The sequence below is a fragment of the Sphaerodactylus townsendi genome, linkage group LG12 (genome assembly GCF_021028975.2).
Source record: "Sphaerodactylus townsendi isolate TG3544 linkage group LG12, MPM_Stown_v2.3, whole genome shotgun sequence".
Classification (NCBI taxonomy): domain Eukaryota; kingdom Metazoa; phylum Chordata; class Lepidosauria; order Squamata; family Sphaerodactylidae; genus Sphaerodactylus; species Sphaerodactylus townsendi.
Genome location: NC_059436.1, coordinates 11,471,442 through 11,496,745, shown reverse-complemented (window position 1 = coordinate 11,496,745; position 25,304 = coordinate 11,471,442). Strand labels below are relative to the sequence as shown.

At 44.9% G+C, this 25,304-nt stretch overlaps 1 protein-coding gene across 10 annotated transcripts in view; it reads right to left on the bottom strand.

Moving 5' to 3' along the window:
- ST3GAL4 (ST3 beta-galactoside alpha-2,3-sialyltransferase 4) overlaps nucleotides 1-15,031 on the bottom strand; it is a 178,858-nt gene extending 163,827 nt beyond the window's left edge. For all 10 annotated transcript variants that reach the window (XM_048512013.1, XM_048512018.1, XM_048512019.1 and 7 more), the window contains exon 1: nucleotides 14,752-15,031. The gene's annotated coding sequence lies outside the window, so the exon portion shown is untranslated. The remainder of the gene's footprint in view (nucleotides 1-14,751) is intronic.
- Between the last annotated feature and the right edge of the window lie 10,273 nt (nucleotides 15,032-25,304).

Here is a 25,304-nt window from a genome sequence, read left to right as displayed (position 1 = left end):
ACACACACACACACACCACTGCCCTTTTTAAAGGCATGCCCCTGTGTTAGGTCTCAATCCTTGAAACAATAAACAGCTCTGGATTGTCGATCAATAGCGTTTATTGGACAGGTAAAGAAGCACCCAGCTTGCAAGAAGCCAGTTCTGAGAAACCCAGCTTGTGCCCTTTTCTTTATTCAGATACACTCCCAACTCCCATTCTCCCAAAGAATGGGAGAGTTATTTCAGCGCTGTGGCACCCCTTGGTCAGCAACAGATAGAGATACAGACACCTGGACTTCCACCCCCACAAGTCAATGGAAACATCCCTTTTTCCCATGGGAGAGGAAGATAAAGAGATAAGCCAAGTTATCTACAAGGCGAGTGAAAGGGAGAGGAAAGATCAAGGAAAAAACGTCCCTTTACAGCATGGTAACATATAGCAGGCTAAATACATGTATTTTGTAGCAGTTATATCTACAGGAACGTACTCCAATCACTCAGATACGACCAAGCTACATTGGTTTAGGAATGCACCTCAATCAACTAGGTGCCATTCCTGACACCCCGAAAGCCTTCAAAATGACTCAGAGAATCAGGAATCTGAATCTACTCCCTTTCCTCAGGCTGTTTATATATTTTAAGTAGTTGCATACACGTTAGGAAATTTTAGGCCATTTTCATTGCTTTGCATATTATGTTTATTACATAAGTTTTATTGGGCAGTTCTCTAATTTTGAAAAGCAGCTTTGTTGTATTGCTTGTTGCATGTATTACATTATTCTTATCACACTGTTGGTTATATGTATTATACTGCCTTTACCTACACTGTTTTAATTGGGTAAATCGTGCAATCATGATTTACACCATCAGTGGGAATAGCAGACGACAAGTGAAGTAAATGTACAAACTGAACAGCTGAGTGGCCGTCATTTGTGTAAACTTAAACAACAAGACACCCAGAAGCCCAACAAGAGCAAAGTCTCCTTACAAGAGTAAGTATCTTTACAATCATGACTGGCAATTGGTTGGCAACTCCAGAAGAAAATCGCTGTCCTTGTTCTGCTGTAAATGAGCCCAGAATTCATGACACTGAAACAGGCAAACATAATTGTTCCCTGCTTTTCATTTGCTCATTCCATTACAATGAGCCCTAGACTCATTTCAAACAAAGAGAAGTCATTTTCTGCTATGCTCTGCCATGAAGGTGCCACTTTGCAAATGGTAAGATCAGCAACTACCCATCCTCATGCACTCTGTAGTGGCCGCAGAAATAAGCAGGAGTCCTGTGGCACCTTTAAGACTAAAAAAAATTATTCCAACAATAAGCTTTAATGGACTACAGCCCAACTTCTAAGGATACAGTGCTGTTATGAATGGTCTGCACACTTGAGCTGCATTTGAATTTCACATAATTATAATTGACCCTGTACTTTGCACAAATCTAAATAAACAAACTTCTAGTGGCACCACAAATTGAATTCATTCATAAACTTCCCTGGAGTAGAATGCATTCTGTTAGCTAAAATGAGTAGATTTTCACTATGCACACATTTTATGTAGGCGGTACAAAAAAAATAAACAAACGGCGGGATCAAAAGGCAATGAAATGTAATTATGTAAACCACAAATCCAAACAACAGCAACAAAAATATAGACTATTATTTGTGAGGTTTTTTTAAAAAAATACCATCGTAAGGATGTAAGGAAGTAAGGATCTGCTCACCACTTCTGAAGAGAGGGTTCTACTCTGAAAGATTATTTTGGAATAAAACATTATTAATTTTAACAACAATTAATTTTAACAACAAAATTTTAACAATTTTAACACGGCTCTGGTTATTTTAGCCAACTTAACACATTTCTCCAACTAAAGTGCCTAACACATATTAACAGCTCATGATATGAAATTGGTAACCCAATTCAATAAAATTGATGTTCAGTACTAACAGCAATTAGTAACAACAATAGATTCCCAGAACATGCGGAAAAGAAACAAAAATAGAACTTGGATCAAAGTGCAATTTTTTTAATATCACCAAACAAAAGAAGGAACTACATTACAATTATGGAAAGGTTGGCCAGACATCTGCCACAGGCTGTTTACATAACAAAAGCAATTACCTACATGCAATCAGCTATTGACAGTATCTAGGATTAATATAAGCAGTAATTATATTGTGTTTTTCCTTTGTGCTCAAACAGTATATATTTAATCACCGTGAGCTTTACAGCATCCTCTTCAGGTCATATTCTTGATTGCACACATATTTCTTCTCCTGCCCGCCAGAACTTATGGCAACACAGATCAAAGAAGCCCCGTGATTTTGGAAAGCAGGCAAAGCGTGACTTTTCACCTGCCTGTGCAGGGAAGTAGAGCAGTATATGTTTTCCTTTGGGTTTTCACTCCTCCCTGTCTTCCCCTACCCACACAGTAGCAGTTTTACCCACTCCTTGGCCAGCATTTCCGGCAGATTGATGGGGCTTCCTTTTTAATTTTGATGCTTTTGATCTATTACAGGAGCAATAGGTTGTTAAAACCACTCAAAAAAATGGAAAAAGCAGGCAGCAAACAATCTCCTAACCCAAAGGCAGGGAATAGGCAAGATGGTGGCTGGGCTTGGAGGAATCAGTGAGGCACCTTCTGGCATGTAAACTGAAAACACGGGGAGACCCCACTGTGGGACAAACAGACTCAGGGTAAGTACTGCATGCATGATGGACCCTGGACATCTTCAGTTAAAGGACTTCAGGGAATAGCTTCCCTGGAGAGCTACTACCAGTCAAAGGAGCAATGTTAGGCTAGCTCCTAGACCAGTGGTGGCGAACCTTTGGCACTCCAGATGTTATGGACTACAATTCCCATCAGCCCCTACAATTGGCCATGATGGCAGGGGCTGATGGGAATTGTAGTCCATAACATCTGGAGTGCCAAAGGTTCACCACCACGGTCCTAGACCGACAGTCTGCCACAGGATCAAGGCAGCTTCATATGGGAGATGGCAACTTGTCTAACACCATCCATAAGGCTCATGCAAAGATGAATCCCATTTCACAAGCAGGAAGTAGTACAGTGAAGAGCAATGAATTTGGAAAGCACCCATGTGGTGTCGTGGTTAGATTTTGGATGGGGATCCAGGTTCAAATGTGCATTCTGCCAGGACAACTTGCTCAGTGACTTTGGCTAAGCTGCCTTCCAGGAACTCCTAATATGTCTGTCACATCCAGTTTATCAGTGTTAATTACTCGTATTGTTTTATGCCAATTCTGTTAAATAGATGATTTACAAATTACCACCAGGGTTCCTTAGGTGACATAAGGCAGGTTTTTTAAAAAAAGAACACTATTCCATTTCTGGGCACTGTCCCACTAACACAAAGGTCACCTTAGATAGTGGGCAAATTCTTCCCTTCTAGACTAAACAAAGCAGATTGCTTTCAGATACAGGAATTCCAGCATTTCCTCTCAAGGACATCAGTTCCATCAGTTCCAGAGCCCAACTAACAAAACCAGAGAGCTACTTTCTGAGACCGAGCAGGCTTTTCCTGTGCTCAGTTTCAAGGAAGGGCTTTTAGGTTGGGCTGGACCACTGAACAGCTCAGCGAGCTCAACATTCCATCGAATGTTCTGCCGAAAACGCAACCAGCAACACGTATCACCCTGTGCCTTGAACGGTGGGCCGAAGGACAGGAATTAAGCTGAAAGGGCACCTTTCCTCAACCATTTTACCTCCATGCTAGGAAAAGACCCACCAGCTTCATTGCTGGGTATCAGCCAGCCGTTCATAAGAGGCATGCGACGTGGAGCGGGGGAACAGGAGAGAAAAGAAGGAGCCTGAGAAGGAGGGAAGGAAATTTAACAGGGCAAATTAAGAAGGGATTAGTGTGAGGAAAGGCAGCTATATTTTGAAAGAGGATGATTTATTTTCATCCAAGCCTTTGGTGAGATCTCTGTCTGTAAACTCTTGCTCAGTGTGGACATGGCCTACATATTAGAAATGCTGTCACACCGTGGCGTGACAAGGAACAGAACAGCGGCTACACCGAGATTCTGTTTCCAGCTGAGCTTTATGGGGCAGAGCAAATAGACTGCACACTGGAAGGAAACGGGCAGAGTGGGGGGGGGGGGGTCTGCCCCAGATTCTTGGCTCACAGGAAGAGATACAATGGGCAGGTGTAATTCCCACCTCAGCAATCCCCCGAGTTCATCCGCCCATGTCAGCAACCATTTGCCATTCACTCCTACAGAGAACATGAGCTGAAGTCAAGGGGACTTTTGCTACATAGCACAATAAGTCTAACCATCCTGATGTTCAATGTTCCTAGAGAACCCAGCAGAGAGGCATGACTTGCGCTTCCTCCAGGGGCCCTTGTGATTTATGGATGTGCTCCACACAGGGCCACGGACATTTCACTAGTCCAGTAGCAAGCAGAGTAAGAGTAAGCATCCAATTGGCTTTGTGAAACTCAGGACCCGGCAGGTGGCTCCAGAATTGATTTTGCCATTTAGTGAGCCAGAAAGAGAGGAGACAAAGAGTTATGAGACTTTGCCAGTCTGTTCCAAATGCAGGGCAAGATACCAAATATGAAAGAAGAAGAAAAACACTGAGGAGAGAAGTGCGTTGGTGTGTCTGCAGAATATCAAGTGGTCATAAGATGAACACCAAGGGAGATTGGGGGTGGAGGCGTGGGGGCAGGGATAGCATCTCTTTGGAGTTATGTCTTGTGAGGCAGTATTGATAATGCAAAAAAGACCAAACCCGTTTTTTTTACAGTGGAAAGCTGTCCTGGAGAATCTGCACACGAGTACTGATTCACACATAGAGCCAGAAGGTGCGGTTACGGTAGCTAAAGCAATCAGATCAGGAGCCAGAAGAAAAGGTGACTCTCAGCCTGACCCACCTGACAGGGTTGTTGTCCTGAGGGTAAAAAGGAGGAAGGGTGAATAATGCTGTAAGATTCTTTGGACTGCCTAGGAAAAACAATATCTAAAATAAATTTAAACATTTTTTTTGTCGGTAAGCAGGATGAAGCAACGCCTGCAGTATGAATTAGTTGCTGCTGATCAATCCCCTAATGCAAAACTTTCACGGAATTCAATTCCAATGCCAAACACATGACATTTCCCGAGACCATTCACAAATTTTGCTGACAACAATCAGGTCTTGCATATTTTGCAGGTGAAAGTTCAAGGGATGCAAAGGCTCCTCTGAATAAGCCCTTAAGAAGCATCCAAGCATTAGACTAAATAAGGACATGGGATTCTTATCTCACTACCAATGCTAATTTTCTGCACCCAAGCATTTCTCCTCTGCCACAATCAAACTGATTACAATAAGCCTCAAACCTCTGCATCCTGAATTCCTTCTTTATAACATACATCCCACCTTCTGACTGGGATATAAAGACTCAGAGATCGCCATTCCTACTAGTATCTGATGACAGGAGCATATACCCTCGAAAATCTTGTTCATCTCTAAGGTGCTACAGGACTTGAATCTAACTATCTCAACATCGGAACATTTCTATATAATAACAAGTTCCCTTAAGGAAAAACTGGCAGTTCTAGGTATTTCAATTCACAAGCAATGGCCTTCATTCTTGACTGTGAAGCAGCATTATAAAGCCACTGTTAAATAGAAATGGCATAATAAACCAATTACAGATTAAAACTTCTCCAGAGTTAAAATGTGTTCATGCTACATTTCTGTGGAAGCATTACAAAGGTCACAGAATGGGATGTCTCTCATTTATTTAAGAAAATCAAGTTTCTATAGTCCTCATGTTTGGGAAAACATGATTGGAAGCAGATGAATCTCTGAAGTCGAATTGCTCTGGGAACAGCCTCTGTCAAGAGCTGTTGTGTTTTTAATTGAGATTGAGCAATATTAAAGTTTTGTGCATGGTAATTAAGAGCCGGATTATAGCTCTGGTTTGCATACACAACATCCCGGGCATCTGTCTGGCAACCCCAGGTACACCATCTCAGAAGGCCAGGAAAGACTTTTGCTGTTTGAAACCTTGGAACAGCCACTGCCAGCCAGAGATTTCCAGTGGTTACCCAAGTAGTCTGTCTATACTTCCTGTCCCATCCCTATGAACAACAGAATAAATTGTTCAAAACTCCATGTAAGTGTGCTTCACTTTGCATAAAAGTCTACAGGGGGCCAAATTCGGCCCTCTTCTGTGACATCTTCAACCTGATTATCTTCTCCCTTTCATCTTCACAACAACCCCACAAAGTAGGCTCAGCCAAGAGAAAGTGATTGTCCCAAGATGACCCGGTAAGCACCACGGCTGAGAGAGACTGGAACCCATGCCACCCCAGTCTTAGTCCAACTACACCACAAGGCATATTGTGTTGCTGAATGCTGGTTGCTTTGGTATGAAATTGGGATGGCTGTAAAGCAGAAACCCCTGCCCGTGACTGAGGAATAGTCTACTTCAGGGGTCTGCAACCTGCGGCTCTCCAGATGTTCATGCACTACAGTTCCCATCAGCCCCTGCCACCATGGTCAATTGGGAACTGTAGTGCATGAACATCTGGAGAGCCTCAGGTTGCAGACCCCTGGTCTGCTTAGTTCACAGGCCAAAGGGAGATGCTGTGGTAGACCTTCTGCACATACTTGACAGGCAGAAGGTCCCTGATTTAACCCTCCACATCTCCAGCTAAAAGGATCTGGCAGCAGATGATGAGAAAGACCTCTGCCTGAGAAACCCTGGAGAGCCAGTCTGAATAGATAATATAGATGTTAATGGGCCAATGGTCTGATTCAGGGTATGGCCGCTTCATGTGTTCAAACCGGTTTCAACAAAGCACTCAAGAAAAGCGCTTCCTCATCTCTCACCAGAAGGAAGAATGGGGCAGACTGGTAGTTACTGCAGCAGGCATTAGTTTGCTTGAATTGTGCACCCCCTGGACTAGTAAAGGAGATGCACTCTGCACGTGATCAGAGGCCTCGGGAACCCTATGGCTGACAGACAGCATCGAAAACCAGCTCTGAGACCCAGCTCTGGCTCAGATTGAGCCAAGGAATTTGGCCTAAAGCAAAGACATGCCTCAAGTAGGAGGCCAACAGGTTTCAGCTCAATCTTTCTGCGTTATGAGCTGCCCGCATCTCAGAGTGGTAACGGACTATAAATCCCACACTCTCCAGCAGTGAGGCAACATCTCAAGGAAGCCAATCTTGCAACTGCTGAGTTTACCACTTCCCTTGCCAGTCAAAGGCTTGATCTGTGCGAGAACAGTGTGTTGGTAGAACAAAGAATACCAATTTCGGCTGCAGTTAGTGGTGTCATAAAAGAAATGTTCTTCCACGTAAAAGACTCTCTGCAAGCAAGGATCTATCACAGCAGGGAGAAAGTTTCTAGCCCAGTCAGCTCCCTCCCATGCTAGCTTTCCACTTGCAGTGTGTTCAGGTAACAGAGCATTTGGAAATAAAATTCCTTGCCTGCCCTACAAAGTAAGACCACTTTAACTTCCTTTTCAGCATTATGCCAATTATATTCTTCTGCCAACATTGAACCGGCTCAGAACAAGACACAAGACAGTTAATGACATGGGTAGATACTAATCCTTCCAAACCTGAAATTATTGCTTAGATGTGCCTCTGGAGTCTCGGACAAAGACCTGATTCACTTAGGAGAAGGAAGTGGCAGAAAGACTGCAGACGGAGGATTAAATTTTGAAGGCTCCCCTTCGCGAGGCACTCCCTGCAAGTAGAAACCTAGAGCCACAAGGGAGGTTCTGGCTCCCGTGTGTGAGGTGGGGGAAATCACACTCCTCAGGGACAAGGACTTACTCCTGTGGAGATGCCAACATGGATCCAAGCCAGTATCAGAAAGGGTTTATCATTAGCAACATTGAAGCAGACACATGAACACAAACCAATGTGTTCAACCCAATGGAAGACAAATTCTGTAACAGCCAGTACCATTGAGATATGCAAGTACAGCACAATAGGCCCAAGGTTTGGTTAGGATGTAGGAGATGCCAGTTAGATGTAGACATATGAACAACAGCAATGATGAATGAGCTGTGGCTGAGTGGTAGGGCATCTGCTCGGTACGCAGAAGGTCCCAGGTTCAATCCCTGCCATCTCCAATTAAAAGGAATCAGGCATCAGGGGACTAGAAAGACCTCCACCTGAGATCCTGCTGCCAGTCAGAGTAACCAGTCCTGACCTTGATAGACCAATAGTTTGATTTGCTATAAGGAAGCCCCATGTACTCTGTGCAACCTTTAAAGGTCATCTGGCATAAATATTTGGACCTCAAATGAACAGGGTTTGTAATATAATTTCACTAAAGGTTTGCAATGCAGCCAAAAGCCTCCTGGTCTAATGGTGTTAGTTGCCCTCTTCCTTGATCTTTTTGTTAAGTGTGACCCAAGCCCAACTGCTTTATAGTCTCAAAATTAAAGATTCCAAAGTTGTTATCTGGAGCGGAAACTCACATCCTGGAGACACAAGTTGTTCTCTCAAAACAACTCTGCATTGCTCAAAATAACTAGTTTTTTGGACTGAATCTTTGTGGAATATTTCCTCTGATGGAGGGGGTGAATTATTTTTACCCATCTCCCCCCCCCCCAACAGACCTCCTACTCCCACCCCACCCCACCCCCGGTGTTCTTCCGGGATTCCCCTGTCCCCAAAGAACTCATTTTGGGCTGCAGCCAAGGGAAGCCATGAGAGATTTCCGGCAAGATCCAAACTACCACGTTACTTTTTTTAAAGGAATGAGTAGTCTTTTTTTTAACAACAGTCTTTTTAAAAGAACTTAAATGCTTGAGGAACAGCTATAAAATCAGCATCTTCGGGACACTGTGCATCTAAGAGCAGACTTCCTGGTTCAGGAAAAAGTATGGCCACTCAAGGCAGCATCCTGTTTCCTATGGTGGTCAGCTGGATGCCCCCCTCCCAAGTCTGTAAGGAGAGAATAAAGGCACTACCACTCATGCAGATAATCCACCCTGCCTCTGAACAGAGACCTCCCATTTTGCCACAATGGCTAATGTGTATAAAGTGCCTTCAAGTCAAGGCAAGAGAGTGACAGAGAAGGTTTGCCGTTGATGGCCTCTGCATAATGATCATGGGATTTGGGTGCTATGTGGTTTCCGGGCTGTATGGCCGTGTTCTAGCAGCATTCTCTCCTGACGTTTCACCTGCATCTGTGGCTGGCATCTTCAGAGGATCTTCAGATGCCAGCCACAGATGCAGGCGAAACATCAGGAGAGAATGCTGCTAGAACACGGCCATACAGCCCGGAAACCACACAACACCCAAGTGATTCCGGCCGTGAAAGCCTTCGACAATACATTGATCATGGGATTCCTTGGTGGCTTCCCACCCTACTTAGTTTCTGAGATCTGTCAAGATCAGGCTAGCCTGGGCGATCCAGGTCAAGAAATCACAGCTAATAAATATTACAAATATACAAACTATTACAAATATTACAAACTATTACAAATAAATATTACAAAACTATTACAAATATTCCACAAAGATTCAGTCCAAAAATATCACTGAGAAAAGTCTACTTGTTCATTTTTGTCCCCCTTCTCTCTGAGGAGCTCAGAAAAGCATAGTTCTCTTTTTCTCCAATTCATCCTCACAGCAGCCCTGTAAGGCAGACATAGCGGCTGACCCAAGTTCACCCAGAGTGCTTCATGGCAGAATGGGGAACTGAATTCAAATCTCCAAGATCCTGTTGTGACACTCTGACTCACACCTCCCTTTTGAAAGTAATATTTATTGCAACCACTTGCAATTTTTTATAGAGTGGTTCTTCTACTAGTTGTGTTTATTGTAAAGTTATGTTTTATGGAAGATCCCCATGATGAAGCTTATACAGCAAAATGCAGAGGGGCTTTACGTGACAATAAAGTTGTCACCTGGCATCTTTTTTTTTCCTTTTGGGGGTTTGCTGGCACATTGTTTGGTGTAGCCCTCATTTTCTTACTCTGAGCATAACACCACACTGGCTCAAAGAGGTCCACCCTCCCCACCCCTTAGATTTTTCCAGAAATCCCAAATCTTGCCGGGCTTCCTTCAGTTCCCTTCTTCAATTGGACTGTATTCATCTATGGAAACCAACTTGTCTACTACAAGGCCAAATGTCCAATAAATTCAGAAAATGGAATACCGTACCTTCTAGAAAGAGAAATTAATTTTAAGCAGGTATACTTGATGTTTTACAACAGTTCTGTAGTTTGTGCTTTAGAATTTTGTTTGTTATCAGTTTTGTGTTTATAGTTTAATCATCTGTTTTTTAAAAAAAATTCTGTCAACTCCCAACTAATTCCTCGAGCAAGGAAATAAATCAGAAGCAAGCTCAGGAGTGGTTATTCTGCCATAGCTACGAACGCATTGTTCTCGCATGCCTTTTACAAGCTGCAAGTTGTATCTACTGCCTAATGCTTCTGGATTTCTTCTGGTCCTTATGATGCACATCTATCTAGCTGTACATTCTGCAGCCATCAGAAACTGGAAGCTGCGGAGGAAGCAACCATGGAACATTTCAATAATCACCACAAGCGTCCGCTGCTTTCCCTTGGCACATCTGAGCTATCTATAACTCACAAAGCTGCCTTCGACAGATTCAGGCCATTGAAAACATCTACTCCTACTGAGTAGCACTAACCTGGATAGCCCAGGATAGCCTGATCCCACCACATCTCCAAAGCTAAGCAGCTAGCCATGGTCAGTATTTGGATGGGAGACTGCTAAGGAAGTCCAGGTTTGCAATGCAGAGGAAGGCAATGACAAACTACCTCTGCTCCTCTCTGGCTTTGAAAACCCTAATGGATTGCTAGAAGTCTGCTGCAACTTGATGGAATGCCACCCACCCACCCACGCACACACAGACACAACATGTTGCCATCTAAGATTCTAGCTGTGGAGTCAAATCAAAAGTTATCAAAAAAAACTACGTTTAACCCAATTCCTTGCTGACTGATCCCCACATCTGTCAAATTACTGATCTATTACATGTCCACATTGTGAATTCCTGGGAAAGAATCCAAAACTCTAGAGCAGGCGTGTCAAACATGTGGCCCAAGAGTGGAATCTAGCCCCTTGAGGGGGCTTCTCAGGCCCGTGAGCCAGCTGAGGAAAAAGCCGCCACCACCCCCTTGTTCCCAGTCTGGCCCAGCGATCCCACAGCTCACCGGGCCAGATTGACAGCAAGGGGGGTTTGCCTCAGCAGGCTTGTGGCCTTGATAAGCCTCCTCAAGGTAGCCACTCTACCCTGCTGAAGGCTCACCAGTCTGGCCAAGTCACATTTATGTCCTATCCAGCACTCGTAACAAATGAGTTCTACACCCTTGCTGTGGAGCCAGCCTGATGTAGTGATGTAGAGTGTTGGACTAGGATTTGGAACAGACAGGTTCGAACCCCGGCTCTGCCACAGAAGTTTGCTGTGTGACCTTGGACCAGCCGCATTCTCTCAGCCTAACCTACCTCACAGGGTTGCCTTGAGTATACAGTAGAGGACAGAATGATGTAAGCCGCTATGGGTCCCCGGTGGAGGACAAGGCAGGGCATAGATGAAGGAAATAAATAAAAAATCTCCTTCTGATCTAGACGTACAAGTGGCAGCCATGATTATTTGCTACTGAAAGAACTGCTTTCTGCACATGCTCAGACAAACATCTGCTTCACAGCCCTCAAAAACATTTAAAGGCTGAACCACAGTTTAGGCTGAGCATCTGTGTAGCATGCAGAGGGTCCCAGACATAATCCACCACATCAGGTAGTAGGTAAAGACCTCTTACCTGAGACCCTAGAAAGCACCTGCCAGTCACAGTAGACAGTATTGCCCTTGAGAGACGAATGGTCTGATTTAGTATAAGACAGCTTCGTGGGTTTATTAACTCAATTTTACTTACAGCTTTTATAACCTACTTTTTCTCCCATGAAAGGACATAAGGTGGTGGCGTATCCCCAGTGTCCTTTCATGTGTGCAAATGGATGTTGCAATTGTTATTTCCTTCCAGTTAATGGTGCAGAGACACAGCCTTCAGCCTTCTTAATATAGAGCAGGATGGAAGGGGCATCAATGCTGCAGAAGCAAGTAACTTTCATTCTTGAGTATCAGGAAGGAATACAAGCCTGGGTACGTGTCTTCCATTCATATCTGACTTATGGCAACCCTGTATAGTTTCCAAGGCAACAGCATGCAGAGTTGGTTTGTCATTGCCTGCCTCTGCATGGGTTGAGAGAGTTCTAAGAGAACTGTGACTGGTCCAAGGTCACCCAGCAGACCCTATGTGGAAGACTGGGGAATTGAACCCAGTTCTCCAGATCAGAGTCACTGCTCTTAGGCCCCTTTTGGCACATGCAGAATAATGCACTTTCAATCCACTTTCAATGTACTTTGCAGCTGTGCGGAATAGCAAAATCCACTTGCAAACAGTTGTGAAAGTGGATTGAAAGTGCATTATTCTGCATGTGCAGAAGGGGCCTTAATCCCACACTGGCTCCATCCTTATTCAGGAAGGAACAGGGATTCAGAAAGGATGCTGGGAGTAACAGGTATAATCTTTGTGGATCAATGGGCACAGGATGGTACTCGGTGAAGTGTCCAAAGTGGACACGATCCAGCAGACTTCCTACATACCAACTTCAAGAAAATGGAGACCCAAGCTTATAACCCCTACCTACTTTATACCTAAGGCTTTTTGGATTTACCATGCAGGCCCCAATTTCCTTGGCTGTCTTGCTGCTGAGTACATATGAAAATGATGATAATAAAAAACACACTTCCTGGGATTGCACAGACTTGATCCAGAACTAAAATGAAAAATGTGTGTCGATAGTAAAAAAAAATTACAACTGGACCAAAATATGTCCCCCCGAGAATCAAAACTTTTCCAGCATGGCAAACGACCACTGCAGCTCTGCCATGTGAAAATGAATGTGGAGACGACGCAAGCAGACCAACTTGAAGCAAACGTGGACAGTTCCAGAAACAGCATCATGTGGTAAGACACTGAGGATGGGAGGGAGAAGCAGAAGAGAAGAAAAAGGCTGGAAGTATTTCCCAGGATGGAATGTCCAGTAAAACTGAGGAAAGGTCCCGCAGTAGCGGAAGAAAAGCACTCTCCAATATTGCTAAGTACCTAAATGAAAAGAACATGAACACGACAATCTGGCTCAGTGGCTCCTAACCTTTCCAAGTGTTAGGACTTCCCCTCCCCCCACCCCCATGACAACAGATGTACAATCAGTGTCTCTTGACTGAGATAGTTTGTCACTGCCTGCTTCTGTGTAGCACCCTTGGACTTCCTTGGTGGTCTCCCACCCAGGTACTAATCAGGGCTGACCCTCTGCTTAGCTTCTGAGATCAGGATGGGACCATCCAGATTAGAGACAAAAGATCAAAACAGCAATGCTTAAAGCACATAAGGACTTACAAACCCCTTGCAAGAACTGGGGAGATCTGGGTTCAATACTCCACCCAACCATGAAACCCACTGGGTGACCATCAATTAACCACTTTCTCTTTCTCAGAGAATAAAATGGAGGAAAGACCTATATATGTCACACTGAACACTTGGGAGAAAGGGTAGTCTACAACTCAGACAGATGGATTGGGAAAGGGTATATAGGCTCCTTCAACAAGAGCCGATTATCGTCCTTAACCACTGACCAGCTATAAGCGTCATCCTACACGCTCTGCTCCTGCAGAGGTGCAGCAGGTATCAACTAGAGACAGGGCCTTCTCCATGGTGGCTCCCCGTTTTTCAAATCCCATGCCTGCGCCGCCCCTACTGACAGCTTGCAACCAGAACAGAATATTCACGTTTAAGCAGACTTTGAATTGACTTCTTCTCCCACTAGTAAGCTTCTTTACATCTTCTTAGATACTTGTATTCTAGCAAAGAGTTCTACACCATTTGGCTTCCTCGCACCTCAGGTGTATGCTGCTGAGCCGTGGGGGTTCTACAGTTCAGTTTTAAATTCTTGCGGTTTGTGCCATGAGACCCCTCCAGCAGTTTTTGTGGCCTGGGTGAAAACAACCACCTGCCAGCTGCTAGTGCCCTTAAACACCCCCTCCCCATTGTCACAGGTTTTGGCTATTGGGCCCTTTTCTGGTGAATCCAGACATCAGCAAATCCTTTCCCCAAAATACACGCCTTCTAGATCACCCCAGATACCCTTACTCTATCCTGCCGTGAAAGTCCTTTTCTCCTCAGACACACCAGCTGTGCCAAGCTCTCATAAAGAGACGGCATGCCAGGTGAAGCTCTGGCAAGCGGGGAGGGTTTCATCTCCTGCAGAATGGGGGGTGGGGGTCGAGAAGCCAGACGCTCGCCCCATCACCCCACAAAGCCGGCCCCAAAACAGCAACCCCCACCCCCCCCCCCCCTCTCAGCAGATCCAGTCATCCTTAAGGCTGCTCCAAGGAGAAGAGCTGCAAGTCGGAACACATCGCAGACCCAACAGGCTGCCGGGTGCCAAGTGGGGCTTGTGGTACAACCGGGCAGGAAGGAAAGAGACAAGATCTTTTCGCAGCCTCCGAATCCGCTTCCCCCTTTTTTTTCTTTGCAGCTCCGAGAAACGGAACCAGCAGCTCCCAAACCCCTGGGCCGGAGAAGAACCGGAGAAGAATCTCAGCCACCGACACCCCCTTTTGCAAGAAACTTGAGACCCCTTTGCAAAAACTGGCCGGATGGAGAGAGATCCGCCCCACCCCCGCCCCCAAAAAGAGGCGCTTCTCCAAGACCCGCATCATCCCGAGCTGGGTCTCCCGGGGAGGGGGCGACACTTACCCTCAGCCAGCCCTCCGAGGCTCGGGCAAGGCTGCCATCCGCCCGCCTGGCGCTCCGAGGCGTCTGCCGCGCAGAGGAGGGTTCGAATCCCAGCCCCGCGGGCGCGTCCTGCTGGCCCTTCGCCGCCACCCTCGCCCAGGCTGCCGCCGCTCGCCGAGCCGACCCCGGGGAGGTTTGCAGAGGAAATTGCCCGCCGCTCTGCCAAGTTCTGCGGGCGAGAGGAGCGCGGCGACGGGGCTGCCGGAGGAAGGCGGTCGGTCCGCCCCTGACTCGGCCACGCTTGCGCATTGGAGAGGCTGCCGGCCCGGGTCAGCTGGCAGCAAAGCGGGGAAGGGGCGTCAGCCGCAGGGGAGGGGAGGAGAAACGGGAGGGGAGGGGAGGCTGGCTGGCTGGCGCTCTGCTGCGCCCTGCTCTGCTTCGCCCGGTGGCTCCCCATGCGGCGGGGATGGATGGATGGATGGATGATGGTGGGGGCACAGAGGCGGGCAGGTTTCCCAAAGGGGCTCTTTCATCAGATCTTTCCCCCACCTCCCCACCTTCGACCCCCACCGGATCTCCGCTCAGCGTTGTGTAGTGGTTAAGAGCAGGTGGGTTCTAATCTGGAGAACCGGATTTGGTTCCCCCACTCCACCTGAGTGGCGGAAGCTTATCTGGTGAACCAGATGTGTTTCCCCATTCCTACATTCCTGCTTGGGCTAGACACAGTTTTCTCCAAACTCTCTCAGCCCCACCTACCTCACACAAGGTGTCTGTTGTGGGGAGAGGAGGGGAAAGGAGCTTGTAAGCCACCTTGAGTCTCCTTACAGGAGAGAAAGGTGGGGTATAAATCCAAACTCTTCTCCTCCTCTAGGGAAGAGCCAGCGTGGTGCAGTGGCTCAGAGCAGGTGGATTCTGGTCCGGTGAATGGGATTACTTTCCCCACTCCTCCACATGAAGCCTGCTGGGTGACCTTGGGCCAATGACAGTCACAGTCTTTTCATAACCCTCCCAGCCCCACCTACTTCACAAGGGGTCTGTTGTGGGGAGAGGAAGGGAAGGAGTTTTGTAAGCTGCTTGTGGTTGAGAAAAGGGGTATAAATCCCAGCTCTCCTTTTCTTTCCCCCTCCTGGGGAAAATGCAGACTTTCCCGTGCCAGAATCACGCAGGGCACGGAAGGGGAAATCTGTTGGCTTACATGCACTGAAATCCTACCTCCATGAGGACTAGCAGCTTTACTTTAAACCATAGCGGAGTTGTTAACCTCTGTGCATGTAAGCCAAGTTGCTCTTTGCTAACTAGATGTCACTAGCACAGCTGGCTGGAAATGGGATGACTTTGATTGCAAACATATGTTTTAATGAATAGAAGGATCACGAGGGGACACACACACACAAACCATTGTGAAAAATAAATTACATTCTGTTCTCCCCATACACACATAAGCACACAGAATCAACACAAGCACTATTAACAGAGGAAAGGAAATGCTGATAGTTTTTAAAAATATATATTAAGGACAAAATTTTGCAATTGAAATGTTTCAGGGACAGGGGGTGCATGTGGGTCACGTCTCTGATTTGCCTGAGTGAAGAAACCATCCCAGGGGATCACGGCTTGGGTTCTCTTCCAGGGGTGATGCATTTTAATAGAAATGTTTCACGCATTGGGTGGGAGAACATTAAATCACTTGCCTGCATGCTTGCAGAACACACTAGGTTTAAAGATACATCTGGTGCTTTAAACTGCCTTATACCAAAGCAGACCATTGGTCCATCAGCTTCTGTATTGTCTGCTCAGACCGGCCACGACTCTTCAGGTCTTTCACCTAACCCTTTTAGCTAAAAACATCAGAGATCCAACCTGGGATTTTCTGTATGCTGAGCAGATGTTTTCCCACTGAGCCGCAGCTGAGCCCTAAGGAACCAGTAACAGGAAAACAGGGAGGTTACAAAACATACAACATCTGACACACCTTTGGAGCAACGATTATGTTCGATTCAATCCCCGCTGAACAGATTCACGGAATACATCACTCCAATTGTGTCTCCATAAAGCCCATCATCAGCTGTGTAATATTTCCTGATGTAACCCTTGATCTCTGTCTCTAAGCCTCTTTGTTCTCCAGATGTTTGAAATTTTACTATTCGAGTCTAGGCAACTCACTTCCTTTGGAGCAGAATGAAGCAGCCTTGTTGAATGAATGGATGGGGGGGGAGAGGGCTTTCGAAGGGTCACCAGGCATTCGATCTTTATCTGTAATTGTCACGCGATTAACGTCTAGCAAGGAGGAAGGGGAAAGGTAGTATTCTAGTCCAGAGGCCAGCATTTTTGTTAATGGCATACAAAAATCACAACGCGGTTCAATAAAATTAAAAATTGCTCTCCAAAATAATCTCAAATGTCAACATTTATTTATTGCAAGGCACTGAAAAGGAAGCATGTACACGCTAACTCACATGACCTTTAGTAATGAGGACTACTAAAGAGCTGCATTGGTGTTTTAATCCTTTTGAACAAGTTCTCCTTCCTCTCTGTGTCTATATGGCTGCTGACCGAGAGTCAGTTTTATGGATCCCATGAAATAGGCTCCGTAAGAGCTTGTACCTTCGTCAATCCCTCCCTCTTTAAGTTGCCATAAGATTCTTGTTGATTATAGCAGTACAAACATAAAGCCAATGCACTGTAGCGGTTAAGTGCAGCAGACTCTTAACCTGGAGAGCCAGGTTCGATTCCCCCATTCCTCCGCATGAGGCCTGCTGGGTGAACTTGGGCCAGTCACAGTCTTCTCCAAACACTCTCACCCCACGTGGAGGCAGGTAATGGCAAACCACCTCTGAACGTCTCGTCTTGAAAAGCCTACATGGTTGCTGCAAGTCAGCTGTGACTTGATGTTGCATATATTCACATAGTACAAAGAAAGTTGAAGATACAAAGCTGACTTATATCAAGTCAGTGCTATCCATTTCCCTCATTCAGCTTGTGTCAATCAATCTGAATAGAACATCTGCTGATCTTGTTTAACCTTCATTCATTCTGTGAATAACTTATCCAAATTGCATTGTGGATGTACTCCTCATTACTTCAAGCCAAATTCCAGCTGTCGCCAAGCAAATAAATATTTCTGTAAGTGGAAGGAGGCAGTTGCATAATGCAAACTTTGTATCCAAGGTAGTAGAACACCGGGATAAACTGTCAACAACTATTTTAAAAAGCATCTATCATTCGTGGTCATCAACCAGCAGGGCACAGTGGTCACAGTGCCAAGCTATGATCTGGGAGACTCAAGTTTGAATCCCCCCTTTGCCATGAAAGTTTGTTGGATGACCATGGGCCAGTCACATGTTCTCAGTCTGACCCACCTCACAGGGCTGTTGTGAGGATAAAATGGAGGAGGACAATGTTGTAAGCCACTTAGAGTCCCCTCTTGGAAAGAACCTCCAAAAACACATCTATCTGACACAGGGTGAATCAATAGCTTGGATCAAATGGAAAACTTCCACTAACAGAAGAGAGAAAATGTTCACCAGTTCTCTCCTCCTGCTGCAAGGTGTGGGAGGTGAGTTGATGCCACTCCAATGACAGAAATCCCTTCAGTCGTTTAGTGCAGAATCTATGCCAACATTCTCAAGTGAACACCCATTATTGGCACCAGCCAACTGACTGCTATAAGAGTTCATGTCAGAGCTACACAGGGGCTGTTTTCCTTTACAAAAACTCATGGGGCTTTTAAAAACCCAGTACAGTACAACAGCTGGGATTTTAAAAAACCCATAATTGCAAAACAAGTGGATTTCTCATATTGTTTTATGCCCAGATGTTTTCCCCCAGAAAGAACACTGTAAGCAGTAGATGGCTACACATTGTTTGCCAGTGTGCCGGTAACGCTGGCCTCAACGGATAAAGTTACAGAGTTACCAAACAAAAAACAATCACAATCAAGGGGCAATTTTGCCCAGATTATTTAACAGAAACTCATTATTATCCCATCAGACACTATGGCCATGTGAATCTGCCTTATAGTGGTGTAGTAAATAACATATGTAAACCAAAATTGCACTGGGAACGACTTGCAGCAAAAAAAGTTGTCTACCTTCAGAAAACCTGGACAGATTTAATAAATTCTATCCAAAAATGAAACATATTTCATCACTTTGGTGTATTTTGGTATCTCTTCAAATAGCAGTATTGACTTAACAAAACTTCTTCAAGACATAATGATGTCAGATTCTCTTACACGACATAAATCTCAAAATGGTTAGGAGAACCTCTCTGGGGTTTCAGGCAGAGAAGAGTTCTTCCGTGCATTAATTGAGACTTCTCATATTGGCCAGGGATCCTAGAGGTTTTTTGCCTTAGAACAAGGTTACTGCATAGAGCTGGGTCACTGAGGGAAGGGTGGGGGAAGGAAGCTGTTAATAGTTGAGCAAGGGGTTGGACTAGATGGTCCTTGAAGTCCCTTCCAGCTCTATATTTCTATGTTTCTCATCTGGAGGTACCAGAACTGAACTGGGGACCTTCTTTATGCAAAACCAGTTACAGCAATCTATACCTCTCTCTTATTGAGATTACAGGAAACAGGGACGAAAGCTTTGATTTTTAAAAGATATTTAGTTTCAGATAGTTCTATCCTTTGTTAGATATTATCTCAGCGCCATGATTGTCGTTACATTGGTTTTATTAAAGACGTTGTTGTAAGCCGCTCAGAGCCTGTTGCAACAGGGGAGAACAGGCTAGAAATCCAATAAAAATATTCTTATTAAAATGAGCCAATGCTTTGATTTTTTAAAACAATGGGTATTATTTTGGAGGGATGGAAGAAATGATTAGGCAATGTCCTTCAATGTGTAATATTTATGCAAGAGCTTCATTTCCCGTTTTGTGTGTATTCTGCACTGTCCCTGTGTTTAGTGTTTTGCAGAAAGCAAGAACGCAGGCACTCCCCCCCCCCAGTAGTTTATAGTCTAAAAGGTTTATCAGTTTCAATTGCTGTCAGTGCCATTATAAAATCGTAGCTGCTTATAAAGAAAGAAGCACAAATTGAGTCATAAAAAACAAGATTGGACTATTTATCCTTGCTAGTTTGAGTGCAACAAAAACACATTGTAATTGCTAATATCTTTGCTTCACTTTGGTATTTTATTTATAAAAATATATGTTATTAAAATCGCTGGTGATTTCTTCAGGGGTGGGGCTGAAATGTATTCCATATGCAGGGGTCCAGGATATGGTGGATATATTCGTACAATTTTTATCTGGGTGCATGTTAACACTGCATGGTAACATAAAACAGGGAACAGTGAAATCCTAAATAGAATTGCACCCTTCTAAGTACTGGAGTCGACAGGCTTAGTAGTGGATAAGTTGACTTAGGACTGCACAGCGCACTACATAGTTGGTTTGTGATGGAGGGTGTGGTGTTTTCACACCCACCCCTTATTTTTTATCAGAGATGGTCCCCACACGGGCAAAAGACCAAAGTATGGTTCACATATCCATACATATCATGCGGTGGGGTAGCTTTATGACTCACTGTACGTATTTATTGTTGGAATTTCTATCTCAAGCAAGAAAGAATTATATCTCACTACCGGGACACATAAAGCTCTCGGGGCAGCTTGTGATACATTGCAATACTACAGTAATGAACATATTGAAAAGTTAACAATCAATTTAAAAAATAGCATATGAACAACAGAAAGAGCAAGATCATAAATAAACAGGGTGCTTCTCAATGCAGTCCTAAGGAGGTTACCCCAGTCTAAGCACATAGTCACAGTGTGAAAGGCAGACCATACATAGCATAGATAATTAAAAAATATGAACACCCACTAGAGCTGTCCATTGGCCCAGTTAAGATTATTCCCCATTTCAACTATTATCACAGTGAGGCCCAAAGCAAGAAGTTTAGTTGTCTGATCTGCTAGTAATTTTTTAATATAATGTGCTCTGCAGCGATGAAGACTAGAAACCTCCTCCTGGCGTAGGAGGTTAAGAGCTCGTGTGTCTAATCTGGGAACTGGGTTTGATTCCCAGCTCTGCCACCTGAGCTGTGGAGGCTTATCTGGGGAATTCAGATTAGCCTGTGCACTCCCACACACGCCAGCCGGGTGACCTTGTGCTAGTCACAGCTTCTCAGAGCTCTCTCAGCCCCACCCACCTCACAGGGTGTTTGTTGTGAGGGGGGAAGGGCAAGGAGATTGTAAGCCCCTTTGAGTCTCTTGCAGGAGAGAAAGGGGGGATATAAATCCAAACTTCTCCTCCTCTCCTCCTCCTCTCCTCCTCCTCCTCTTCTTCTTCTTCTTCTTCTTCTTCTTCTTCTAAGTGTGTCTGGTCTTACACGAAAGCTCCTGAGAAAGCTACATGTTGATTTGGACCCTTCCACATTTAGGGAGTTAAAACATACCCACTGAACCTCTCTAAGAGACATTCTTTGCTCTCAGAACAAATCCATCCTCCAGAACACCGACTGCTAATTCTGGGCAAGTTCTGCTACTGCAATTTATTTGTGCTGGAGCAGAGTTTCTGTTTTGCTGGGAGAGAAATGCACCTTTAATTATCTGGGCGGACACTCGAATGCATCCTTTGCATTGCCAGCCTTCAAGTCAGAGCTTGCCTTCAGCTCATAACTCGTGTTGTCTTGGAAGACCGGAAGAGCAGGCAAGAAAGGTCAGACCTCAACTCTTGGGCCACAAGCAGGTGAGAGAGGATAGAAGGCTGGACAAGTGAGGAAGGGCCTTGGAAAGTCAAATTAAATCAGTCTCAATTGAGGCCTGTTAAAGCTGGTTTCAGCACGAAGGGCATTTGGTCCGGGGCTAGCAAACAATATGCCATACTTACTACCACAGGAATATTTGTGTTGGAAGAATGTCATCTTTGCAGAAGTTCAAGATCAGCAATAGAAAGCCACGGAGTTAATGTCTTTAGCCAAAATGTCTGATTTGTTGGAATGTATACAAAGATGGAAGCGTTGGGTCTAATTATATGGGTAAAATTTATGATATAACGGTTTAACTTGTTAAATGAATAGAGATAATTGGACAAATTGTATGATAAAATTTTAGATACTATAATAATTCATGTTTAATTTGTCTTTTTTCCCTTTTTTGTGTTTCTATGAGATTTATTTGTGGATGTATTTGTGAATTATTATGAATGTATGATGTTGACATAACTGTGCTATGCATATGAAAGTTTAATAAAATAAAAATGTTAGCAGAAGTTCCCAGCTCTAAAGGCTGGAGAGACAGACATGAAGCTAGAGGTGAGTCCAGTAGCATTTTAAAAACTGACAATATTTTCAGGGTTTGATCTTTCAAGAAGAGTCAACGCTCCCTTCATCAGACACCTTCCTGGGAGCCCTAGCCAGGAAAAGACAGCTGGCAGATGCTCCCGCCTGGCATCAGTCCCAGAAGAAGCAGGTAACTAAGCAGCCTTGGTGGTAAAGCATGTGCTTTGCATAGTACGTTCTTTAGCATTTTGCTTTGAAGGGGAAAACTGCACAGAAATTATGCAAAGTTGCTTGCTTTGTTTAAGCCAGGTTCCAGACACCGTTGCTGGCATTGCCAGATATACCATTTATTTCCTTAATTTATGCCCTGGCCTCCAGTCTACTTTAGCAACATTGGAACCTGAGACTTCACTCTTCCATGTAAAGAGCTCAAAATATGTGAGAAGTGGTCAATCGGGCTGCTCCTAGACATCTTTGCTCAGCAGTAAGTGCTAAGCCAGTGTTAGGAGCAGTAGACTCTAATCTGGAGAACTGGGTTTGATACCCCATTCCTCCACTGAGTGGCAGACTCTTACCTGGTCTACCTGGTTTGTTTATGATCTTGGACCAGTCTCAGTTCTCTCAGAACTCTCTCAGCCTCACCTATCTCCTAAGTTGTCTGTTGTATGGAGAGGAAGGGAAGAAATTTGTAAGCCACTTTGAGACTTTTTATGGCTGAGAAAAGTAGGGTATAAATCCAAAGTTTTCTTCTTCTAAATACTTAGTGGCCTTTTGGTAAAACGGTCATTCAGTGGAATCCTAAGAATACTTTCCCGAAACTGTGGTGTTTGGGTTAAAATTGGAGAAGAGGAGAATGATAAAGCTGCTTGGGGGGGGGGAGGCAGGTATAAAGGAAATAAATAAATGAAATTAAGTCCCACTGAATAGATGTGTGAGATTCTGAGTAGACTTGTTTAGGGCTGCTGACGCAATCTCTGACTGCTGAAGCCTTCATGCAGCTTTTCAAACATCTTTTTTATTTCTATCTCTTTCAAATGATGGGCGTGCAGTTATTTTTAGCATCTCTCATTCAACTGTATCAGGCATGTTTATTGTAGGAAAGGCTTTCCTCCATCTTCAAAGCAATGCTCTTTCAACCAAACAAAAGCAACTTTGGGTGTTTTTGTAAAAGAAGCCCGTGTGGGCCTTTAATTCGCTCTGCTTTGGGATTTTGCCCCATCAGAGTAGAAATGTTGCTTCTGACTATGAGGGCCACAAACTTGCTTGGCAAATGGAATCATAATACAAAAGCCATATGGAATATGAAATACGAAAGTCTATACAGGTTAAAATCTTCTGTTATGCCAACAGACAGCTCTGCCTACGCAACTGTCAGAACAAGATGGTTCATTATACATCATTTGGCAAGCAATTACCATTTTCTTTTAAAACTCTTCTCCAGCAGTGGCTGGGTTTGCTTCTATCCGCTGCTTATAAACACTGAGAGGGCATCGAAGGTGAGATCTGTTATATTCCGGTCTTTGTAGTACACTTGCCAGTCAAGCATCATGAGGTTCATAATCACTTTGCCTGCTGCTTGGTGGCTCCAGCTGCCTCGCCTACCCTGTTGGAACTCAGCCTGCTCCTCGTTCCCATTCTGCTTCGGGCCTTTCTTCCCCTTGGATCCTTCTGGTCTGATCCATAATGCATGCAAACTGATGAGCTGCCTTGGAGTGAGTCAAATTATTGCTGCAACCAACCCAGAACTAGTTCCTCTTCCTGAAAGGGGCTCTCCAAGGTCACGGGCAGGGGTTTCCCCCCAGCCTTGCCAATTCAGACCTTACTCTATGAGCCAGCATGGTGTAGTAGCTAATTGGGGAAGTAGGATCTGGGACACCCAGGTCTGAATAGTTACTCTGTCATGGAAACTTGCTGGGTGACCTTGGGACAGTCAGACACTTTTAGCCTACCCAACCCTACAGGGTTGTTGTAAGGATAAAATGGAGGAGAGCAGAACAATGTAAGAAGAAGAAGAAGAAGAAGAGTTTTGGATTTATATCCCCCCTTTCTCTCCTGCAGGAGACTCAAAGGGGCTTACAATCTCCTTGCCCTTCCCCCCTCACAACAAACACCCTGTGAGGTAGGTGGGACTGAGAGAGCTCCGAGAAGCTGTGACTAGCCCAAGGTCACCCGGCTGGCGTGTGTGGGAGTGTACAGGCTAATCTGAATTCCCCAGATAAACCTCCACAGCTCAGGTGGCAGAGCGGGGAATCAAACCCCGTTCCTCCAGATTAGATACACGAGCTCTTAACCTCCTACGCCACTGCTGCTTTGTAAGCTGCTTTGGGTCCCCATGGGGGGGCGTGGAGGAGGAAGAGGATAAGAGGAAGAGTTTGGATTTATACCCCACCTTTCTCAAGAAGGAAGAAGAAGAGTTGGATGTATATCCCCTATTTCTCTCCTGTAAGGAGACTCAAAGGGGCTTACAACAAATTCCCTGTGAGGTAGGTGGGGCTGAGAGAGCTCCAAAGAACTGTGACTAGCCCAAGGACACCCAGCTGGCATGTGTTGAAGTACACAAGCTAATCTAGTTCACCAGATAAGCCTCCACAGCTCAAGTGGCAGGGCGGGGAATCAAACCTGGTTCTCCAGATTAGAGTGCACCTGCACTTAACTACTACACCACGCTGGTTCTCAAAATGGGAGATCCAAGTTGGCTTACAAACTCCTTTACTTTCCTCTCCCCATAACAGACGTGCTGTGAAATTGAGGGGATGAGAGAGTTCTGAGAGAACTGTGTCTAACCAAAGGTCATCCAGCAGGTTTCATGGGCAGAAGCAGGCTAACCAATCCAATTCACCAGATTAAGGTCTGCTGCTCATGTGGAGGAGTGGGGAATCAAACCCGGTTCTCCAGATTAGAGTCCACTGTTCTTGAACACTATACCACACTGGCTTAGCATTTACCCCTGAGTAAAGATGCCTAGGAATGCCTGATTGACCACCTCTCACACATTTTGAGCTCTGCATATGAAACAGTGCAATCTCAGGGTTGAAGTTGCCAAAGTGGACCGGGTTGTTTTTAAAGCTGCTGTTGCTCTGCTGTTTTACGGGAGAGTAAAGGCTGACTGAAGTCACTAGGACTTACTCCTGAGTGAATACACAGAAGATCAGGTTACATGTATCCTTCCCAATTCTATTGTACTGGGACTATATGGAAGAAACAGATGTTCGGACTGCAGCCTCCAAATAGGTTTTGCATAACTGCCAGCTCGACTCACAGACTGGGATCTCTAGGAAGAGTTAAAAGGTTGCCCCATTTTATGCACAATTTTACTCATTTGGTCTTTTTTGGTGAGTGATTATTT